This window comes from Schistocerca gregaria, chromosome 2 (assembly GCF_023897955.1).
Source record: "Schistocerca gregaria isolate iqSchGreg1 chromosome 2, iqSchGreg1.2, whole genome shotgun sequence".
Classification (NCBI taxonomy): domain Eukaryota; kingdom Metazoa; phylum Arthropoda; class Insecta; order Orthoptera; family Acrididae; genus Schistocerca; species Schistocerca gregaria.
The window spans coordinates 728,189,372-728,205,697 of record NC_064921.1 but is presented as its reverse complement, the minus strand read 5'-3'; positions in this window follow the sequence as shown (position 1 = coordinate 728,205,697).

The window sequence follows — 16,326 nt, the reverse complement described above, 5'->3', positions numbered from 1 at the left end:
ACCCTGCCGTGTACAGTGACGACTCGTTAACTGTTTCGTACGAACAAATGGTTCAAATGGCTCTAAGCACTATAGGACTTAACATCTGAGGTCATCAGTCCCCCAGACTTAGAACTACTTAAACCTAACTAACCTAAGGACATCGCACACATCCATGTCCGAGGCAGGATTCGAACCTGCGACCGTAGCACCAGCGCGGTTCCGGACTGAAGCGCTTAGAACTACTCGTTTACAGCGGCCGGCTCGTACGAACAATCCCCTCAGTGTTGGCGAAGTAACTACAACACTTCTTTTTGCGAACTTTGGGATCAACACATGTGACCGTCCACTGACATTTTGAACAAGAATCATACCTTGCTGTATAGCGAGGCTATGCCGTCGTGCAAAATGTCGGCGCACTACAGGGTTCTATATGCAATGCAATGAGCGAGGCCAAGAAGTGCGCAAGTATTTTAGCAAAATGTTCAAATGTGGATCTGCATCCGTGGCTTGTGCAATTTACCTATCGGTCAGAGGAAAGAATTGAAACAATTCAGAATCGTGAGCATCGATGTGACAACAAGGTGCAGCAGTCTGTATCAGGGCCAATCGGAAGAAGTGGAAGTGCGTCCGCATTACCACGTTTAGCTGTCGAATAATACACAATCTCGTACTAGTATTGAGACAAGAGCAAAGCCCATCGTTGCAATGTTTGAGCAGTTCGAACAGAAACCGGCATCTTAGGATGAAACAAGGGCTGCAGTGGCTTGCGATCCGTTACTAACTAGAATTTTCTGCCATACAAATAGTGGTGGAATTTGGGAGACCATACACAGCAGCCAATGTCTCTTTCTCTATTTGTGAATAATTACACTGAGCTTTGAACAACACTTTTAATACGAAAGCAATAGGCCTGTCTTTATCACCAAATCTGAGCGGAAGCACTGCACCGATTTCGTAAGAGGAAGCGTCAACTTTGAGCACAACTGGTTTTCCTGGATCAAAGTGAACCAAGCATCGATCACTGAGAATTGTATCTTTAACTTTTTGAAAGCTTCTTGGCACTCAACTGTCCAAACGAAGGGGACATTCCTGCGACGCAAGCGATGCAATTGAGCTGCAATTTGTGCAGCATTCGGTATGCACCGAATATAATAGTTCATTTTTCATAATACTGACTGCAATGCTGTGAGATTGCGAGGAACTGGCAAATCTTGTATGGCTAACAAATGCGACTGTTGATGACATGACCAAGATACGGCAACTCAGGTTTTAAAAAACCACACTTGTCCAATCTACATTTCAGTCCTGCATCAGATAACACACGAAACAAAGCACGCAAATTTGGAATGTGTTCTTCAGGTGTACGACCTGCTACGACAATAGTTTGAACAATTTGGTACTCGAGCAATCAGCTGTTCCAAATACCATTGGAAAATGGCGGGCACAAAAGCACTGCCAAAACACAAACCCAAATATTTAAACAAGACCAAATGAGCGTTCACAACACACGCTTTTTGAAATTCTTCGTCGAGTGGTATTTGAAGATATGCGTGGCGCAAATTTTTGAAAAGTAACGACTAGCCGCCTGGTCCCAGCGGAGGTTCGAGTCCTCCCTCGGGCATGGGCGTGTGTGTTTGTCCTTAGGATAATTTAGGTTAACTAGTGTGTAAGCGTACGGACTGATGACCTTAGCAGTTAAGTCCCATAAGATTTCACACACATTTGAACATTTTTAACGACCAGCGCCTAATTTGTGCATGAGATCCTCTGGACGTGGCAATGGATAAGTATCAATCACAATTTGTGGGTTGACTGTAGACTTAAAGTCAACACAGAGGTGAACGCAACATGAAGATTTGCGATGCAAAACCAGTGGACAAGCCCACTGGATAGCTTGTATGGTCGTAATAACTCCGCTACCTTGCAAGTCTTTAACTTTCACGCGCTCGCGCGGGCGGTGAAGTGACCGCCTTTTTGCAATTTCGCGCCATACTTACTCCACAAAGGTAACGAGGCGGCAGGAGGGACATGTATTCTCTAGTTGCACCTTTTTCCGACAGATGCTGCTCAAAGTTCGTCCAAGTCGCACCTCTCTGCCTCTCAGCACAAGGTCAAATAGGTCCGAATACGTTCGGCGGTCAGTTACCGCCTTGCGAGCGCTTACGAGACTTTGTTCTATTCGTCTACTTCGGAATGTAAATATTTCTTTTTGTAATTCCCCTATAATTCCTCAATTTTATAGACTCTTCGAATTCTCTAGTGAATGTGCATGTGCTCCAGAATTTCAACACCAAGAAGAACACAAAGGTGGCCTGCATGTATATTTTTCCGCTTACTTGACTTGGCAGGAATAAATTCGTTACGCATTTTTCAATTCAACACAGGTAATATGAAAGAAAAAATGAGAAGACAATTCTTACATGCGTTACCTTTGGAACTGATGAGCGAAAACCTGAAAGAAAGAGCTAAACTGAAGCATTTACCAAAAGATTTTTTAGTATTTTTGGAAAATTACAGAGAGAGTGAAGTAGTTTATCCAGCTGTATCAACCCCTACAAGGAGAGGAATATGTTATTTGTGTGGCTCAAAAAAGAATATAAAAACAAAGCGAGAATGCGGTGAATGTGGAAGAAACGTCTGTCTACAGCATTCAACCACGACAGTTACGCGCAATAATTGTTGTCAGCCTCAAAACGAAAATGAAATGGATACAGACTGATCAGCATTTTTCATCTGACAGAAATGTTTGTGACGTTTTCAGTCAAAAATTCTTTTTTGAAAGCAAAATTAGCTTTTCTTGTGACGAGGTAAGACAGTGAATAATTCTAGTCTTAAGTATTACATTATATAGTCCCAAAACATTACAATTAAAAAAACGTTCTTATATTTCATTTGGGTATTTGGCTTCCTTTTTGTATTCCATTATATATTTTATTGTTCAATAAATAATTTTTGGTTACGAATGTGTTTGCAATATTGTGTGAGATATCGTATGTCGATAATTTATGGAAATATGACCTTTAAAAATGGAAAACCTCAAGAGATTGATGAAAACTCTAGGGCGTTCAGCGCATGAAGGTTAAGTTCAGTTGCTACTTTGGGAACAGTTCTGGCCCGGCAAAATTTCGGCTCGGCATTTTTTCATAGTAATAAGGGCAACAAAATTGTTAGCTTTGCCTAAACCTGCAGGAAAGAGTTAAGGAAATTCTTTTAGCAAGCTAGTTACATTGTCTTTTGCATTAAATGCACTGACAACACATTGTCCTGAATCTGAAAGCCAAACAAATCAAACGAATCAAGGCCAAATATGTGCTCATAATCGCGTGATTGTGTCACGATTCAACAATGTAAGAGAAGCACCCGTTTCCAATTGAAATTTCACACGTTTTTCCACTAACAAGCAAATGAACAAAAAGCTTGTTGGACTGGCATAGCACTGAAGAAACCATTCGCTTGCTAGTTTTGCTAATACCCTCAGCAGGCTTTGAATACACTGCATTGATTTCATGGGCCTTGTGACTAGATTTTTGTGATTGGGCAGCATTCTTATGTTTGTTCCTTTACTAGCATACGGATTGTATGTGACTTTTCTTGCCACAAGTGTAACACTGTGCTTGTCGGGACGGGCAATCTTGATGTTTGTGCCGTGAACAGTACCGAGGGCATGACTTCATCCTGTTCGCCTATGTAGGGAACTGTTTACGTGGCATGGCGCGCGGGGGCTTTCACTACCTAATGGGCCGGTCGGGAGCAAGGGATGACTCGGCCCGACATGCACCTAAATCGTACTGGTGTAGTATTTGCACTACGTGCTGAAATGATGGGCTGAACTGTTTCAAAATCCGTTCTCTAAGTATGACATCAGTTACATTGTACACGATCGCATCACGCAACATAACATCTGAATATAAAGCACCACAAGCACATTTGAATTTGCATTTCCTCGTCATACTCTGCAAATCTGTTACCCACTCGTGATAAGTTTGTTTTGACAGTTTCTTGCAATTAAAGAATTTGTACCCAGCTACCACCATAGTCACTTGTTCCTCATAACAATCTACAACCCGATTATAGGAAAGTTCACTCTGAGTGGCGTTTGGGAACAATTTTTGAATGAGGCGAAACACTGCACTTCCTACCATTGGCAAAAAGTAATGTAGTTTCACAGTACCTGGTACGTTGTAAGCAGTTATGTGGCCCAAACTGTTGCAACCACTCGAAAAAAGTGGTTCAAATGTCTGTGAGCTCTATGGGACTTAACTTCTGAGGTCATCAGTCCTCTAGAACTTAGAACTACTTAAACCTAACTAACCTAAGGACATCACACACATACATGCCCGAGGCAGGTCTCGAACCTGCGACCGTAGCAGCCGCGTGGCTCCGGACTGGAGCGCCTAGAACCGCTCGGCCACACCGGCCGGCCAACCACTCGAGCGACTCACCTTTTTTGCTAAACTGCCGAAAAGGCAGTATGGCGCAGCTACAGATGTTGTGTGTTGCACTGTATTGGTCGTATTGTAGCTTGAGTCGTCAGGAGCTGCTGTACCGTGTTTAGTAGCGTTGAGATTTGCTGGGTCTGAAACCGAAACATATGTGTTAGCTGCTTTGCAGCTATCACTTGCAGCCAAGGCGCCAGAGCAGGGGGTTGAAGAGAGGTGGGTTGTTCATTTTGGACCTTGAGAATCAAGTAAGCAGACAATGCAAGTAAGAAATTAAGCATACAAGCAGAGAAAATTTCTGCAATGCCCACTTGAAAACACTGATTGGCATAAACACTATAAGAGATACTGTTAAAGCATACGAGCTAGCTACCTTCCAGAATGGACAAGCCCACTGGCTTTTAATCGCAAACCTTCATGTTGCATTCACTTCTGTGTTGACTTTAGTCAACCCAGACCCCTGCAAAGAAAAGATAAAGTAGAATCAAGGCGCCAGCAAAACAGAAAAACCCATAATAAAAAAACAGAGACTCTGTGGTGGCCAGGCACAAAAATTTTACAGAGATTTCGTTATACACACTGGCGATGCAAACTTGCAGGATAATTATGTCTTTAGGAGTAAATTATAACGATCCGTCACACTTACAATGACTTTTGGACAACCAGTGTAATTACGTCGTGAGAAAAATGTCACTATGTAGCTCTTTTGGTCTATGTTTCCAAATACTTTGACATTAACTATGCATATGAGTAATAATTATTGTGACTAATCACTCTTGCTGTATTTTAATTCCTGCTCAGATTAGGCTAAGACAATTTGTTTGTCAAAGTACTCTCACACAGCAATAGAAACATCATAAGACAATTTAGGCACTATAATGTAAGCGAGGAGACAGCAGGAATCATCCGTGCTTACGCTTGTCTCACGGAGTACTAAACGGTGTATTTTACACTTTCAGGTCCCCATTCTTAGGGGATTAGATTACATCAGGTACATAGCATTTTACCTCTTTCGGCTGGCATCGACACACACTCAGGTGACAAAAATCATGGCATAAAGATATACACATATACAGATGACGGTAGCATCACGTACACAAGGTATAAAAAGGGCAGTGCATTGGCGGAGCTTTCATTTGTACTGAGGTGATTCATGTGAAAAGGTTTCTGGCGTGATTGTATCGCACTACGGGTGTTAGCAGATTTTGAAGGCGGAGTGGCAGTTAGAGCTAGACACATGGGACGTTCTGTTCCGGAAATCGTTAGAGAATTCAATAGTCCGAGATCCACAGTGTCAAGAGTGTGCCGAGAATACCAAATTTCAGGCAGTGCCTTTCGCCACAGACAACGCAGTTGCCGACGGCCTTCACTTAACGACCGAGAGCAGAGGTGTTTGCGTAAAGTTGTCATTGCTAAGAGATAAGCAACAATGCGTGAAAAAACTGCAGAAATCAATGCGAACGTACGAATAACGTATCCGCTAGGACAGTGCAACGAAATTTGGCATTAATGGGCTATGGCAGCAGATGACCGACGCGTTTGTATTTGCTAACAGCAGGGCATCGCCTGCAGCACCTCTCCTGAGCTCGTGACCCTATCGTCTGGACTCTAGACGACTAGTAAAACCATGGCCTGGTCAGATGGGTCCTGATTTCAGTTGGTAAGAGCTGATGGTGGGATTCGAGTGTGTGCAGACCCCACGAAGCCATGGACCCAAGTTGTCAACAGGGCACCGTGGGAGGTGGTAGTGGCTCCATATTGATGTGGGCTGCGTTGACATGGATCATCGACTGCTAATTGTAATGTTCGGCTACTTGGAGGCTTGGAGGCCATTTGTAGTCATATATGGATCTCATTTTCACAAACAACTATGGAATTTGTATGGCTAACAATGCGCCATGTCGCTGGGCCACAGTCGTTCACAATCGGTTTGAAGAACGTTGTGGAAGGCTACAGTAAATCATACGGCTACCGAGATCGCCCGACCCAAATCCCATCAACCATTTATGTGACGTAATCATGAAGTCAGTTCGTGCACAAAATCCTGCACTGGCAACACATTCGCAATTACAGATGGGTGTAGAGACAGCATGGCTCAGTATTTCTGCAGGGGACTTCCGACGACTTGCTGAGTCCATGCCCCGTCGAAATGCTGCTCTACACTGAACAAAAGAAGGTCGGGCATCATATTGGAACGTTATCCCATGACCTTTGTCACATCAGTGTACTTCTCTTAACAAGGCTATCCTCATAATTTTGTATCACTCTAGATCAGCTGATCAAGGCTTCCTCTTGCATGACATTCGTATCTATGGAATGTTAACTTCCAATGTTCTTTCCTGACTTTGAAACCGTACACCAAAAATATCGCTGTGTTCAGCTAGGCGATAGAAAAATAATATGCATACTATTTGGTTATGGTATAATATTGTTAGATGAAGCAATAAGATAGCAGTTAATATGACTTCATTGGCTTTCCGGCATAATTATTGATAATCTCCTCGAGTTTGCTGCTGGATCCTGAAATGAACATGACTCGATATTTCGGCGATCCGTCTGTCCGCCATCTTCAGGAGAATGCTGCTGCTTCTAAGTCACGCTGAAAACTGATGGCATGCGCAACTGAGGCAGTTGACTGGGACAGCTAAGTTCCCAGCCGTCAGTAGAGTTTGAGCTGGTGAGTTATTCCTCCACACTCTTTGCGTTGTTATGGCGTTGTCCTGTCTGGAGTTGTTGCCCTTCATGTCTGCTTTGCTTTCTTGTCATGTGCTTTCTGACGACTTAGTCGTCATCCAATAGTCATGGTGTAGTGTTGAGGTGCTGCAGTCTGCGTCCCCGGAGCTCCGATATATCTGTTTGGAGACTGTGTAGCTTGCGTATAGAACTGCTGAGAGGCCTAGCGAAACCACTGTCAAGTAGACGGAGCTCCGGGACCTGTGGTAAGTCGGCTGAAGAAATGTCTCGCGGCAGGTGCATTGCGAGATGGATTCCCGGGTTTTCAAGTCGCTACAGTCGAGTAATGTGGGTCTCTGCTGCAGTACCCCACACTACCGCAGCGTATTCGAAGAAAAGCTGCGGTAATGTGAGGTAGATGACGATCCCAGGTCGTGGCAGCATCCGTGACTCCCCAGTCATCCCTTGGTGTCCACCGTGCAAATGATCTACAGCTGTGGGCCAGGTACAAATCATTTCGGTACCCCAGCGCGTGTATGATGTGTGGAAAGGCCTTCCATCCTGACATGCTGCGTCCTTCCAGGTGAGACTACAGGAGACGGACGTGCGCCAGAGGAGCTCCTACAACCATGCGCTTATAAAGAAGTCCCCTCATGCTATACAGAATAAAATGTCCTTGAAACATCGAGGAACACCGGCCCAAAGCATTCTCTTTGTTCCATTGCATCAAGTGCTTCTTGCACAAGTCGTACAAGTTGGTGTGTTGTGGTATAATCATACCAGAATCCGCACTGTTCATCCAGGAGGAGACATTCAGTTTGGGTGTGTGAAGGAGTTAACGTAGGTAGATGTGTTCAGACACCTTGCTCAAAGCTATGAGAAAGCTAATTGGTTGACAACTTGTTGGCAGACTTGGATCCCTCCCATGTTTATGTATAGGCACAACTTCCCCATGCTTCCATGCCTCTAGATATTTCTCTATAGATAGGATTCGTTTAAAAGTTCTGGCTAGATGGCCTGTGTCACCCAATGGCTCCTGGCAGTGCACTGCTTTGTTCAGTAGGTTGGGGCTCCCTGCTTTCCATTTAGTGAGATGACGAAGTTGTCCGTCGACTTCTTCAACTGCAACTTCTTTGATGTGGTCATCTGCCCCACCAGCTTACAGGAAAACCAGTAGACGTTGCTCAGTGAGGTGTACATGCTCTGGATCATTTGGGTAGTCCGCTGGAGTAAAATTGGCCTCGAAAACATCAGCAGTGGCGTTTGTCTTCTCCAATGGATCACTGACTGTCACTTGACTGACCCAAGAGGGGTATTCTTTGTCGTGTGTTTATGAACTACTGCGTGCTAACGGTGATCCCTTTGTTTCTTGCTGATGGCAAGTGGGATATGGGCTACAGTCTAAAGCCAAAGCCCATGTACCGCTGTTGCGGGATGTGGTCCAAGCTGCACTTACAAGGTAGGCCTCGAACATGATCTTGATTGTCCTGTCAGCATCTGTCGCTCTCCAAACTGAGTGTGGCCTTCCAATAATCCTTCCCTATCTTCAGCATCGCTTTCTAAAGTTCCATCCGCACAATTTGATGATTGCGTTGTCCTGGCCGACAAGTCGCTTCAACATGCTGTAGAGACCATTGTCATCGTCCTTGGATTTCACGACGATCGGAGGTGGCTTTGTGTTCCCCTTTCTCAGTTGTTCCAGCGCCTTCGTTCCTCTGTTCGTCTCCACTTCAGGCGTTGACGAAAGTTGCGCTCTGCAGAAGGGTTGTTTCGCTTTATTCCCTTGGGCGAAGAGCGGGAATTTCCCGAGGCAGCTTGCGCTCACCTCTTCGTCTTCCTCGAAGTCGTCGACGTCTCGTGACGCGCTATCGTCTCGTGTTCTTAAACTGGAAGTGGAACTTCCAAAGCAGCCACTTCGCATTCTGTAGTCACGCCCTGCGTCGTAGGCTGGTTAGAAGAAGGCGGGGAGCCGGATGCGGCAGCTGACGACGATGCTAACGCCACCGCCACACTGCGATTTGCCTCACCCTCCGTAGTGCTAGCATCCTGACGAGTGGACATCGCAGCACCAAGCGTACGTCTGTCCGCAAGGTCGGAATCTCACAGTTTGCAAGTCGTCGTTCTATATAGGGTGGTGTTACACGTTCGTAGCCCTCCGTACCGTACGTGGCGCATGCGCAGCCTACAACGGTTGCGCCCTCCGTGACTGGGCTTATGACGCGACCCTTAATAGAAAATCGGCGGCAACTATACATCGCACTCAAAGACTATTTTCAAGCACTGGGGCTGGCCGCACCGATGAACGTTGTATTTTGATGCGGAATAGTAAGTCTGCTAAGAGGAAAACCATTGTCTCTGTTAATCAAATTCTCGCCAACCTAATTTCAATTGCCTCTTTATAAACACTGTTCCAAAAACTAGAAGTAATTGCACTCTTCTACTACGACCGATTTTTCTTTTGCTTAATCGAGGGACACAGGATGAAATTTGGCGAGACTGCGATAGTCTGGTCTTTTGGAACACTGTTTACAAAGAGGCTATTGAAGTTAGATTGGCAGATAACTTCATTACTAAAGACAGTTCTTTCCCTCTTACCAGGTCTTGGAACCATGTATTGTCCCGCATGAAAACACAATGATCTTCGGTGCGACCAACCCGAGTGTCTGAAATAGTTTTTGAGCGCGGTGTATCGTTGCCGCAGGTGTTCTGCAAAAGGTGGCGGGAAGCAACTGTGGCAGACGGCGCATGCACCATGTGCGGTACGGACCCTACATCGGACGACGACTCGCAGCCTTGGCATCAGTTTTCAGCCGGACTCAGCAGCAGTGGCGTTCTCCTGAACATGGCGGACAGATGGGTCACCGAAATAACGAGTTATGTTGATTTTAGGGTCTGGCAGCAAACCCGAAGAAATTGCCTCGTGTTAATACGTTTAGAAATTAAAAGAAATGTCGTGAAGACCGTACCTTGAACATAAAGTGGAAACTAAAGAGGCAGTGGAACGTCACGATGGAAAACGGAATTCGTGATAAATGGTATAGATGAAAGACAGACTGAAATACTTGGAAACAAAGAAAACATTATACTGTAGAGAGAAATGATAGACAGTGAACCACTGTGTAAACATTCATATAAACATTAGTGAAGTTTTTATTGCTGAAACAAAGATACTACGACAGTGGGAAAATTGTGCTGTAGTTATAGGATATTGTAATGTGTGTCGGTAGAAAGGCAGTAAGTGCCAACTAGAAGTAAATGCAGCGGTTTCAGTGAAAACATGAGTATCAAGAACAGGAGAAGAAAGTAGCTGGAGCACTATATCAGAACAGAATGTGGTGAAATGGATGCATTAGAAGGAATAAGTAGTAGACAAAAGGTAGAGAAAGAGGAAATTGTCGATGATAGTTTATTAAGACAAAACTATGTCTCAATTTTTTATTCTCCTTTATGGTCATCAGATACCATGTCAAACAGGTAACTGTATGGCATTTCTGGAAGATTTTCTGCGGACCAAACGTGTTGCATTCTTTCTCTGCCTGCCCGTCTATCTCTCTCTCTATCTCTATCTATCTATCTATCTATCTATCTATCTATCTATCTATCTATCTATCTATCTATCTATCTATCTATCTATCCCCTCTTCAGCCACTGTTCCGCTATTGCTCTGTTTGGAAGCCCTTTAAAGTTCCTAGATCAGTGATCTGAGTAAGAGATATCTTCCTGATTCACCTCAGTGTTTTTGATGTCCTTCCTCACTTCCTTTAACCATTTAACAGAGACTTGTCCAGTACATTAAAAATCTGCTTCGTTTGTCGGGTTTCATCAATATCGAACAGATATCCATAGAACTTCAATCGTCATCATCATCAGCTACTCATTTCATGTAGCTACTCTCTTATTCGAAGACTATATATACTGTCAGTCTATTACGGTATATTAGAACCCATAATTTTGCGCAGAATCTTGCGCTCTGACTTCTCGGCTTCTCTTAGCCCAGTTTTTCCCGACATTTGGAAGCATCCATACTTGATACAAATATTCGGCTTTGATCACTGAGTTATAGTGCCTGAGTTTAGCTTTTCTGGATATTGCCATTTTTTGTGTAGGACATGCGTCGTACGAAAAACAGCAGCCACCTTCTCTCGTCTGCTGCCGTTGACTCACCTGTAAGGCTGCACATAAAAACTACCATGAACCTGCAGTGAAAGCCGTTGCCTTTGTCAGAGCATCCAGTAACAACAACAACAAAACTACACATAAATAATAGCGTCCAACACAACGAGGTTAAGGTCAGAGAAAATAAAAGGGATAACCATATCCGACTTCTAACTATACAACCACTGTAGATCGTGCAGGAAATCGGAAGAGAGTATTAATTTTTGGAGAAAGATTTAAGCTAGCGTTATGAAACACTGGCTCTCAGGTTTATTTCAGATAATGACAGAGCTTTAGATAAAGGCATGGAGAACAAAGAAAGGAAATTCAAATACGAGAGAGGATGTTGATTTGCTGCTTTGTATAAGCTATTGTTGAACAAGTAGTCACTCTTACTTTTTCCCAAAACACCAGATAGCACCAGGCACGTAATATTCAACGACTGTGTAAACGCTGTACACGCAGCTACAGGAAATGATCTTTGTTTGCTGTTTTGCGACAGGCTTAGTTAAACAACGTAATCTTACTTATTGTTCAGGTAGTATTTACTCTTTCCAAGGCTTTATCATCGCATCTGTCGCTTTCCATTCGCCAACTTGCAATCTCCCTTCCTTACATTTTTTGCTCACGCTTCATTTCAACAGTTTAGTTTGTGGCGATCAGATTTGAATAGGGGATGGCTGACCGTGTTGCCTAAACCGAAAATGTGTCTCTGTACTTATGTTAAAGTTCCTTAAATGGAAAAACTGTTGCTTCCGAAGGATAACAGCATGGTACTTACTATTTACTCTGTTTAGTAACTTCCTAAATAACACACTTGCCTAATTCTGAATATTATCGTATTAACAGTCACATTTATTCCATTTCACAATGAGGTTTGTCATTGCCATATTGCATTTCCAAATTAATATTTCACGCTACGGTAGACCATGATAGCATTTATAACTGTTCAGGTGATAATATGTTCGCCAACGGAAACAAATCGTTAAGAATGGTTTCTGGTTTAATTACGCACACCCTCCGTGAGTATACCAAATAATTACTCACTGTTGCCCTACCAGCGGACGGTCCAGACTCAGATTTTATCATGTCAGCAAACTATTCATAAAATTACGGTGTGACTCAACTGCACGTAATTGTTTTGCGCAAAACCCAAACTACGACTCCTGCTTCACATTCTGGTATGCGCTGGTAGTGCTTGGGGATTGCTGAATTAACAGCAAGACAATGCCCCGGCTGGAAAAGGCACTCAATGTGTAAGGTGTACGATTTTCTACGTGGTATCAGTACTGATAGGATTACCCTAACATTCCCACCACCAGAATTTTTTTCAAACAACGACAAGTAACTTTTTTTGAAAGCTCAAAAAAAAAAAACTAGAAAATAAATCCTAAAATCTTTTGATTCAACAAGATCGCCATAAAAACTAATATCTGCGCACTAACAAATGACAATGGTTTCCTCCGCGTAAGCCATCATAACAGTAATACCATAAAATATCAGGTATACTTCTCATTTTCTTAAGCCCTATATCTAAAGTTGCAATCTGCTCACATTTCTGTTGGTACAAGTGCTACAAGACATATACACACAAGGAAACCAATCTGTATATATCTCATGACAAACAACAACAAAATATCAAAAACATCTATCATGTTAAGTTTAACTTATAGTAAAGAACCTTTAAGACCTTACATGAAACAGTGCATTCTTTTCTCAAAATGAAAAATGAAATCATTTATTATCATTATGTCTATAGGATAACGGAGAAAACAAGGCTTAAGAAACTTTTACTACTTTACTCAAAGTACTCCTACTCATGGAGGAGACCACAAACAGAAAATATATAATTTAAGGGTGGTCTAATGATGTGTATAATGTGATCTGAGTTCAGCTTTTACTATCCAGCATGATACCAATAAATAGATAAAAGTTTATTTTAATGTAAGGTTTTCACACAGGTTTTATAGTTAATAAACGTTCTAAGATGAAGCAGTACAGGTTGTTATTAGTGGATGAAAGGAAATACTGCGCTCTTCGCTATCACGCTCGGTGATAGATAAGTGTAACATCTGATTTTGACGTTTGGTACCGGTTGGCGCCATATCTCCGGTTGCACTGACGGTTGTAAATTGAATTTAAAATTTCCTCTTGTTTGCCTTTAGACCAGATTTTCCTAAATCGCTTCAGGCATCCTTCCCTAATCCTATCGGACCGATGACCTGGCTGCTTGGTCCCCTCCCCCGAATCAAACAACTAACCAAATTTGCCTTTGAGAGCAGCAAGGCGTAATATGCCACTCGGATTGAACTTAATAAATTTACAGTTATTGACAAATTCCGCTTGGCGGGTCTCCTTTCAGCCAGATTTCAGTCTGACTTGCAGCACACCTTACCCCGTTCTTTTGCTTCTTGCCAATTGTTTGTTCTACATTCTGATCAATATTCTACTGAACCTCCATTACCACTATATTTAATATATCTATCCTAGCTGTATAAGTACTTCTTCCTTCATTTTACTACGTACTTCTGTCTCATCTAGTTTTATGGCGTACTTTTCGGCTTCTTGTTCTCCCTCTCTTAAACGTGTATTATATGTACTTTCGACTCCAGTGACCTATTCCTACATGGCCGCGTTTTACTTTTCGTGCTCCCGTTTGAGCTCAGTGATTACCACTTGTTGCCTTTCTTTAAGATTCGAGATAGCCTTCTCTTGGCTTTCTTTGAATAGTTTCAATTATGGTGCGGCTTTTTCCCGACTCTCCTCTGATACCTTCCTATATTCTCTTGATTTTCCTTTGATTCATTCAGAGCTTTCCCTAGACATCTCATTACAATCTCTTTGCTGTTTTCTCGCAACGTCCCATGAAAGCTTTTTGTTCCTTTGTGGGTTTCTCTTGATTCTCCCTGCATTCCGACTTTAATTTCTTCGCTGTTTTCTGTTGGCCTTTCTTTGTCATGTTGAATTGCGTCACTACACCCAACTGACTGATACCTTTGAGAAGGCTTACGCTCTATTTAGTCACTCATCGCGGTTCTCTCTAATCTTCCAGTTTATGTATCTGTTGAATCAAGGTTTTACTAGGACATAACTCCATCGCTAGTTCCATGTCTAGGGGATTATCCCTTATTCACTCCCTCAAAACTGGAAGATTTGAATCCTGCTTCATCCTATTTTTCCATCTTTACCGAGCCAAGCTAACACAACACTATCTAGTGGGATTTGCTCTCTTGCCGACGACATTTTTACAATTGAACATCAAAAGAACAGAACACAAGCCTAACTGTTTTCTTCCACACAGATTTGGTTAGACGCCAAAACAACGCCGCTCCCTGCACTTGAACTGCTGTAATCAAAGATACTGTAGAGTGCCCAATGTGGCGTCGAATGCAATTTTTTTTTTATGCCGTCTCAAACATGGTATTTTTGGCGATTACCCTTGCGGCGATCGGACATGAGTGACGAGAACATACGTCCCGCTTTCGTCTACGTCTACGTAATTACTCTCCTACTCACAATGAAGTGCCTGGAGGAGGTTTCAATGAACCACATTCAAGCTGTCTCTCTACCGTTCCACTCTCGAGCGGCACGCGGGAAAAACGAGCACTTAAATTTTTCTGTGCGAGCCCTGATTTCTTTTATCATGATGATTATTTCTCCCTATGTAGGTGAGTCCCAACAGTATGTTTTCGCGATCGGAGGAGAAAACTGGTGATTGAAATTTCGTGAGTAGATCCCGTCGCAACGAAAAACGCCTTTGTTTTAATGATTACCACTCCAATTCACGTATCATGCCTGTGACACTGTCTCCCCTATTTCGCGATAATACAAAACGAGCTGCCCTTCTTTGTACTTTTTCGAGGTCATCCGTCAGTCCCACCTGATGCGGATCCCACACCGCACAGCAATACTCCAAAATAGGGCGGACAAGCATGGTGCAAGCAGTCTCTTTAGTAGACCTGTTGCACCTTCATAGTGTTCGGCCAAGGAATCGCAGTGCTTGGTTTGCTCTACCCACAATATTATCCATGTGATCGTTCCAATTTAGGTTATTTGTAATTGTAATCCCTAAGTATTTAGTTGAATTTACAGCCTTCAGATTTGTGTGACTTATCGCGTAATCGAAATTTAGCTGATTTCTTTTAATACTAATGTGAAGAATTTCACACTTTTCCTTATTCAGGGTCAATTGCCACTTTTCGCACCATACAGATATCTTATCTAAATCATTTTGCAAGTCTTTTTGATCATCTGATGACTTTACAAGACGGTAAATGACAGCATCATCTACAAACAATCTAAGACGGCTACTCAGATTGTCTCCTATGTCGTTAATTTAGTTCAGGAACAATAGAGGGCCTATAACACTTCCTTGGGGTACGCCGGATATTACTTCTGTTTTACTCGATGACGTCTGACAGGAAATCACGAATCCAGTCCCACAACTGAGGCAATACTCTGTAGGCAACGCAGTTTGGTTAGAAGACGCTTGGGAGGAACAGTGTCGAAAGCCTTCTGGAAATCTAAAAATATGGAATCAATTTGACATCCCCTGTCGATAGCACTTATTACTTCATGAGTATAAAGAGCTAGTTGTGTTTCACAAGAACGATATTTTCTGAAACCATGCTGACTATGTGTCAATAAATCGTTTTCTTCGAGGTACTTCATAATGTTCGAATACAGTATATGTTCTAAAACCCTACTGCAAATCGACGTTGGTGATTTAGGACTGTAATTCAGCGGATTACTTCTACTTTCCTTTTTGGGTCTCGGTGTGACCTGAGCAATTTTCCAATCTTTAGGTACGGATCTTTCTGTGGGCGAGTGGTTGTATATAATTGCTACATATGGAGCTATTTTATCAGCATACTCTGAGAGGAACCTGACTGATATACAATCTAGACCGGATGCATTGCCTTTATTAAGTGATTTAAGCTGCTCCGTTACTCCGAGGATATCTACTTCTATGTTTTTCATCTTGGCAGTTGTTATTGATTGGAATTCAGGAATATTTACTTCGTCTTCTTTGTTGAAGGAGTTTCGGAAAACCGTGTTTAATAACTCTGCTTTAGTG